At 42.4% G+C, this 8,818-nt stretch overlaps 1 long non-coding RNA gene across 1 annotated transcript; it reads left to right on the forward strand.

Annotated features, from left to right (window-relative positions):
- The first annotated feature begins 471 nt into the window (after positions 1-471).
- Positions 472-8,403, forward strand: LOC138827143 (uncharacterized). Its single transcript, XR_011371992.1, has 3 exons — positions 472-511; positions 6,379-6,497; positions 8,206-8,403. It is a non-coding gene; the product is annotated as an uncharacterized lncRNA (long non-coding RNA).
- The last annotated feature ends 415 nt before the right edge of the window (positions 8,404-8,818 follow it).

Consider the following 8,818-nt stretch of genomic DNA (forward strand, 5'->3'; position numbering starts at 1 on the left):
CTATTGTCCAAGTTCCTCTAGGAGCTCAGGCACGCCCATCACATGGGGGTGGGACTTCCTCTAGGAACTCAAGCATGCCCATCATCTGGGGGTGGGACTTCCCTTCCTCTGGGGATTCAAGCAGAGCCGTCACCTGGGGGTGGCCTCCACCTTCATCCAACAAGAAGACAAGATGGTGCCAGTTAGATCCAGTATCCTCATTTCACCTGTTCATGCAGGCCCTTCTGATTCTACATTACAAATCCCCATGCCTTATACCCTACTGTATTTAAACCCTGATCCTCCTGTTCCCCCTGACCCTTGTATCTCTGACTCTGTTCTGTGCTACTTGATGCCTCTCTCCAACAATGATTAACTCCTAACCCCATCTGTAGGAGGCATCTGCCTTCTTTCCTTTTGTCTCCTTGATCTTTCCTAACAAGGTAGGGCTAGCTATTTCTCTTGTTTACATTAATTTATTCCATTATTATTAGGAGGTGATGCCCAGAGCAATTCCCCTGACCTGAGTCAGGTAAGAACGCATCTCCTTTGTACAGTGTCTTCTCTTCCCTCACTCTCTCCCTGTCCCTCCCTCCCGTCTCCACCCGAGAGTTGCAGACTTCACCTACACCTGTGCAAAGTGTGCTCCACGACTGCACTTATTCACCATTTTCCCCTCGAGTTCTGTGCCCTCCCCCTACACACCGAAGGTTATCCACTGGATACACCATAAATGAGGAAAAGGAGGCAGAATCACTCAAAAATAAAAACATAAAAACTTGAAAAGAAAAAAAAGAAGAGAGGTCTCTTGTTTCCATATCTGAGAATTTGTTTATTTAGGTAGATAGGTAGGTAGGTAGGTAGGTAGATACATACATACATACATACATACATACATACATACATACATACACACAGATACATAGACACACAGATAGATTGATGGATAGATAGGTAGACAGCTAGATAGACAGACAGACAGACAGACAGACAGACAGACAGACAGACAGATGATAGATAGATAGATAGATAGATAGATAGATAGATAGATAGATAGATAGATAGATAGTTGGATGGATGGATAGATAGACAGGTAAATACATAGATAAAAAAGATACATAGATACATAGAAACATAGACAAATAGATACATAGACAGATAGATGATTAATTGATTGATTGATTGATGATAGGGAGAAGCATATAGGCACTGTGCCTTTGTCATTCTCTCCTAAGAATATCCTTTTGGGTCTCACTGTATGTGAGTATCTTGAATTCCATGTAAATTGCCATATTCCATTGAATTTTATATCTCACCTCTGCATTTGAGAGAAAACATGAGCCCTTGGTCCCTCTGAGCTCAGCTCACCTCACTTAACAAGACTTTTTATAGTTTCATCCATTTCCCTGTCAATGACATGACTTTGTTCTTTCTATTGATGGTGTAAAATTCCACTGTTTTGGGTCCACTTGTCTAGTGAGGGGTGTCTGGGACACTATCCATGGCCTCAGGAACAGATTCTCCCAAAGCAGAAATGCATGCACATGAAATTGGTTTATTAAATCATTCTGAGAAGTATTAAGATCAGAGGAAGGGATGAAGAAGGAAAGCCAGGGAGGAGTGTCCATGGCTTCACCTAAAGGAGGGAACACAGATTGGAGCGACCATGCGACTTTATCTTGGTGGAGGTGATTCTGACCCCACGGAGAGGCTGGCATCCCATGAGCTCCAGATCTCCACCGCACCTGTGAGGTTGTAAGAGAAGAAGAAGACAACACATCCGACCCAACATGCACTCCATGGCAGAGCCTCTGACATTGTCAGCATGAGTGGTATTTGTAATCCCAGCTGACCCAGGGACAAAGGACACACGATCCTGAGAATGTGTGTCCAAGTCAGCCATGATTTTATCTATGTGTCTTTCTATGTATGTATGTATGTTGTATGCATGCATGCATGTATGTATCCATCTATTTATCCATCCATCCATCCGTCTGTCTGTGTCTATCCCCGTCTATCTCTCTCTATATATATCTATTCATGTATATATCAGTATCTATCCATCAACCTGTATCTATTCATCACTCTCCATCTCTACCTCCATCACTATTTTCTATCTCTTTCTGTTGGCCTGTGTGCCTGTCTGTTTTCCTAACTATGTCTCTCTCTATCAGTTTGTCTGTCTGTCTGTCTGCCTGCCTGCTAGCTAGCCAGCCTCTCTGCCAGCTTGTCCTCCTGCCTATCTATCTACCTACCTACCTATCTACACAACTACTTACCTATCTGTCTGTCTGTCTGTCTATCTCTATTTTATCTATCTGCCTTCCTGTCTGTCTATCCATCTACCTATCAATATTCTCTCCACATCTGTCTTGTATATGCCTGTGTGTTTATCTAGCTATCTGTCTGTCTGTCTATCTATCTTGATAAGTAAATGAGCACTGGTCATATGCTTAAGGTGACAGGAAACTGCCTGGCACATGTTTAATCTCACATAACTCCAGAAATAGAATGAAAAACCCAATAAAGGAAAGAGAAATGTATTGATAAGAAGAACATAAAGGCAGAAGTGGTGTTATGGCTCAAGTGGTAGGGCACTAGCCATGAGCTAAAGAGCTGAGGGACAACACCTAGGCCCAGAGTCCAGGTCTCACAACCAACAAAAAATAACAACACTTGGATGGAGACATATTGATCAAGATTGTACAAGGAGGGGATGGTAGCAATGGGAGAGAATTCTGGAAGGGTGACATTGGTTGGGATGCATTGTGCACATTAACGTATTGAACAGACACTACTGTGCACAACTACTTAAGGATAGCAAAAATAAAATGAGTGCACCCCTCAAAAAGAGAAAAGTGATGAATATTGAAGCCTTCTTGAGAATTTTGAATCTCTATGTCATAATTTCTAGACATCACATAGAAAAATTATAGAAAAACATTGTGTAACGAATGTTTCTGAATGTTCTGCAGTAAAGTGGGTTTGGAATGCAAGTGAGCTCAGTCACAGTGGTAGCCACAAGGGTTTCTGTCTTCTTGCTTTTACATTTCAGAATTCCAAGCCTTCTGTATATAGTAAAGGACCCACTATTAACTCCTATAAAGTGGTATCTTTATGAGAGTGAAAATGTGATAAGGTAACTATTAATTTAATGCAATAACTAATCCTTTACTATAACTAATGCTCAAGCCCAGCCCTGGTGGCTCACATTTGTCATCCTAGCTACTCAGGAGGCTGAGATCTGAAGATCATGGTTCAAAGCCAGCCTGGGCAGGACAGTCCGAGAGATGCTTATATTCAGTGAATATAAGCAGAAAACTGGAAGTAGCACCATCTATATGGCTCAAGTGGTAGAGAGCCAGTCTTCAGCAGAAGTGCTGAGGAACAGCATCCAGGCCTGAGTTCAAGCCCCACCACCAGCAAACAAACCAACAAAACACCGACTGCACAATCAAGTCCCTGTTTACGACTAGTACTAAACTACTCCTTTGTAATAGTAAATTGTTACTCTTGGAGCAACTCTCATTGTCCTATAGTAACTCCTGCTTTACTATACCAACTGCTACTTGAGGAACTACCATTAAAATAGCTACAATGAACCCAAGGACCATGTCATCTTTTCAGGGATTTCAGTAAAAAACAAACAAACAAACTCCATGCTACGTCAACCAAACTGTTTGCCACTCTTCGAACAGGAATATTTGTCTCTGAATTTCTCAGGCCCTCCTGAGGGAAGAGATCATTGAAATGGCATGGGCTTTAAACATACCCATTTCTACTCACCGAGAAATTTCGCTAACGACAATCATCTGTGAAGAGAGAAATGAGGGGAAGGGAAGGTCAGGACACCTGTGCCATTTTGCTTTTGATGCCTCCTAACTCTGAGCAAAGAGAATATTGCTGATAGAACAACTCCATGAAGAATGCTCTCCATGAATCTCTATTCTAGTGAGTATTTTTGTATTTCTACAGTGGGGAGACTTACGTTTGCTCCTAATGTAGTGGATGTGGTCAGGTGGTATGCTGTTTTCCTCTACGATCTTTCTGAACTCCATGTCTTCCTTCTTAGTGAGAACGCTGTGTATCCTTCCTACATGGAGGAGAAGACAAGACAGCAGCCATATCCACCATTAACACAACCAGCTGACTACTGCGTCCTCTGGGAACCCCTGGGCTGTTTCTTGAGACCCAGATTCAGGGTCCTGGCCTCTCCTCCCAAAGAAGATCAAGGTCACAGGGATCAGCACAGTGGAGCCAATTAATACCCAATCCCAGCTCTCCAAGCTCATTGCAGATGTGGTTGGCTTTGCTGCACAGACCGAAGCTGCAGTACTCACCTGCCAACAAGATCACATTGGTTTTCTCTCCGTTTTGATGAACATGTACTATTTTCAACGTTATGAACTTCTCTGTACTTTTCAGTATTTGGATATGGATCTCATGGTCTGGAAATTCAAAATAACAATGTCAGAAGGTGAGGCAATTGATGGTTCATTGTGTTTGGTAGTGATGTCTCTAGTTATAAGTGAATTTATTCTCTAGAAACAAAGAAGCCCCATCTTCAGAGAATGAATTGGGAGACTTCTGTGGAGAGCCAGTGACTGCAGGTAGAGTCCTGACTCAAACACCTGCAGGCCAGAACTAGCATGCACCAAGCTCTTAAAGACAAAAGCTTCATGTTTGGAGTGGAGGTCCAAGGCTTACAAAGGCAAAGCACAGAGGTGAATACTCAGGGATGAACCAAGCAAACTGGGCAGGGAAATACTCAGGAACGACCATGTTTTGTACCCAAGCTTTCCTGAGGCTAAACACCATGACACCTGCGATTCCAAGAATGGCCCATCTTGTGTCCAGGCCTTCAGGAGCTGGATGAAAAGCCCACCACCCAGCAAGACACCAGGATGGCTGTGAGCACAAGGAGAAGTCACTCCGACCCAGTGTCCTCATGGCAACACCAGCATTAAAGAAAAAAAATGAAGAGAACAAAATCCTTTTAGGGGAAAGGAACAAAGATAAAAGAGAAAGAGACTCACGCACAGGTATTCATATTAAAAGCAAGATATTCAGAGCCAGAAACTCCCTCTTCTTGGCTTGTAAGGGGAAACCAAAGGATGGCTTTGCCTATCTGATGGATGACGTGTGTATGGTGGACAGATGCCTTCTTCATGCAAAGCAATGCCTAGCCATTGAAGAATGAGTCGCAGGAAGAACCAGCGAGGAGAAAATGTAACATCCAACTGTGCAGAATTCTAGGGGAGACCCTGTTATTATCATATAAACACCCCTGATATGAAAGACCTCAGTATTTCTTACTTAGACAGCATGTAGCCTCTGCTGGGCTGTGCCACTGTCTTTCTGCTTACCTGCCTTCCCTGTTTGATTGCTTTTTAATTTCTTCTTTCCTTTTTCAAAAAAAAAAACATATGAAATCCACCAGGCATAAGTGAGTACTTTTTTATGGAAGTCAGTATTAGTAGTGCTGCTTCTTTTTCTGGAAGGATGAAAACCATTTTTGCTTATGTCATATCACCCTACACACACCTAGTGGATTAGGCCTCTAGACCTCTTGTAGCTAAAGCGTAAAGTCAGCTACCCTAGGAGATGAGCATCTGTGGTTGGATTATGGGGACTTTCCTGATTGTTTTGGAGGACCTGCTCCTTCTAGCACATCTCCAACTCTACAGAAGAGTCTGGTCACCTTTTATGGCAGCTGCTCCTATTTTGATTAGAGAAAACCTCATCCTGAAAGCATGGTTCTGGTTTCCAGTCCTTTTCAACACCTGCTCGTGTCACTGCAAAGCATCCCTGAATGTTATCCATGGCAACACAGAAGCCTTGGAAACAGGGAGGAGGACTGGGCCTGAGTCTTTGCAAGGTTCAGGGTCTTGTCCACGTGGACTTGGTCCTTGGGGCAGTAGGTGGCCACCCCTCCTCTGGGCCTCTTATGTGTGACCTAGAACCCAACAGTGCCAGGAGCCCTAGGTGTACCCCAGATCAGCAGCAGATACTCACTGAATATTTTGTAAACACCATTCTCTTGTCTTTCTCCATAATAAATCACCTTGTAGCACAGGGAATGAATCCTTTGAAACAGAAACAGCAACAACAAACAAGAAAAAAAAGTGTTTTTTTAGAATGCTTATTTATCATCTCAAACATGTTCACCAGTTATGAGATTCTGTGCAACCCACATGAAATTTGAGAAAATCCAATTTTATATTATTTTATAATTAATTTCATATCTGTGCTGTTTGCATGTTCTGCTGATTGTACATCAGATGTCTGCTCTGGGGAGTTACCATCTTGGTCATTGGCTTACTCCTCTTTTGGGTTTAGGACCCGGATCTCAGAATCACTGACACGTAATTGTGTGGTAATTTTGTTTTTCATTTCCAGTTACAACAAGGATAATTTGCAGATCTGTCCATTCAGCCACTAGTAGGGATGGAAATGAAGGAATCCACCTGCAGGGGAGGGAGAGAGAACATCCCCTGGATTCCTTCCTCCAGGTCACTGTGAGTGTTTCCATTCACACAGTCATTTGGACACTTCCCTCATGTATTTTGTTCTTCCTGTCCATCCAAACGCACATACACTGTCTGCTAGCCTTTCACCTTGTGCTAATGAAAGTTTCACATGTTTACTATAGACATGAATATCATGAAACATCTGGACAAGACTTCAAACACACACAGACAATGACACATATGTTATCTATCTATGAATGTATTATGTATGTATGTCTGAATATATCTGTCTGTCTGTCTATCTACACACAACTACATGGACACACACCTCCTTTTTTTCAATGTTGCTATCTTTAAATGTGCTTCAAGTCCATGCAAAACTGAGACTTGTCACGAGGAGAATGTTGGCGAATAGTTCTGTGACATTGAATCGGTCCTTACGCCTCACCGCTCAGAAGGTGTTAGCCATCATCTTAACATTGGTTAAGACTCACAACAAGGCCATGGAGTAAAAATCAAATGACACACATTCCCATTGTACAATTAAAGCCCTTTTCTTCCTGATATTGTGGATATTATTAATTAGATAATTTCCATCTGGCTGGTTAACCTGCAGACCAGGCATGCACCTCCACCTGGCATAGCATGAATATTTGGACATATTAATAATATAGGTAAGTTCAGATCCTCAGATTTCCCCACCAAAAGCAAAGATTTTTCTTGGAAACTTGTCCATCAAGGTCAGGCCAGGCCTCAGTGCATGGGTGCCTGTATTGTCAAGGAAGCCCAGCTTACTTGATATAAGAGAACACACTTATGACATCACATTCGCTATTACAGGCGATATAGCGCAGTAAGTATCTCATTCGTCCATGCTCCAGGATTTGCTTTTCATTATCAGCTGCAATGACCATGGTGAACCAAAATCCTGTCTGAATGAGAAACACCCCATCAGGAAGGTTAGAGAATAGATCTTCAGTTTTGCTCCCCCAACACTCAGGGGTTCAAGTAACCTGCTTGCAATGACCTGGAGACTTCCCTCTCCAGACTCTGAGCTACCAGGTTCAGCTTCTTTCAGAAAACAATTTACTAGAAGTATTCACAGGGTCTGATTTTGCTACATAGCATTAATAAATTTGAAGAGAGAATAAAGAAGAAGGAGTATTTTCAGGAGGAGATTCTAGGCCTCTTAGGAATGATCACAAGGAGATCTGTTTGTGAAAGTAACACATGTACAAAATTATAAAGATTCAATGTCTAAACCTATATGAAGTAAAACTGCCAAAGTCACAAATCATGCTGTCCATGTGTTCTTGACTATGTTTTTTATTTACTGTCCAGTGACAAAGGAAGAATTCAAAATGGAAGGTATGTTGGATAAATATGGACATACAGAGCAACCCATGAATAAAATCTGATGAATGCACAAAAACAAATGTGAGACAGACACACTGACACAAATTGAGAGACAGACAGTTTCCCCACACAGGGACTAGTTCCCCACATCACCATATTCGGTTACCTTGAAAAGTATGAACTGAGGATTCTGCTGAGCCCGCATCCATGGGATCAGCAGAGCCAGCAACAGGACTCTCATGCTGTGAGCTTTCCGTCTCCAGCTCTGGGGTTGGGAGGGTGGCGTCTCCTCCTGTTTTTATGAGATGCTCCTGTGGGTCAGTCTCCCCCCTGCACCAATCAGTGCTCACCATTGAGTGGTGTTGACTTTCCCCCACAAAAAAATTCCTGCTTGGCACAGGTGGTCCGGAGGGAATATTCCAGCTCACCAAGCAGATGAGCAGCAAGGCCAACTTGACCTGAGGACATCGACGTTCAACAGGAGAGCAGAGATCTTATCACCGGTTCCACCAACAGAATTATTCATTTTCTCTGACATGGCAGTTGTTACTGAATTGTATGAAGTACAGAATCTTATACTGGAACCACACAAGCGAGACAGCCGATATAAATGACAACTTAGTTTGGAGATTGTAAATAAAACTGGAAAATCTATTTTACACTGCTGGCTTCCTGTCTAACAAGCAGAGGAGGGAGATGATGGGTTTGATAGTAGTCCAGTCAAACACACTCACAGCTCATCTCCACCATATTGAATAAAATACATAGGTAGCAAATGATTAAATCCATAAGTAGTAAACAGTGTATTGGGGGTCTGAAATCATGCTAGTCCTATATTCACTGGGCATTATGCAAACACTTTAAGAAGTATTAAGAGAGAGAGAAAACGTTGGGCTCTCTATTTAATGCCCATTATTTCAAGAAGCTGAATGAATCCCCTTTTGAGAGAAGTTTTGCAATCAGGATGATTGCTTTGTGTGCTATGTAAGACATATTATCCAAAACAGGATAGA

Source organism: Dipodomys merriami, unplaced genomic scaffold (genome assembly GCF_024711535.1).
Source record: "Dipodomys merriami isolate MVZ:Mamm:240054 unplaced genomic scaffold, mDipMer1.0.p SCAF_151, whole genome shotgun sequence".
Lineage (NCBI taxonomy): Eukaryota > Metazoa > Chordata > Mammalia > Rodentia > Heteromyidae > Dipodomys > Dipodomys merriami.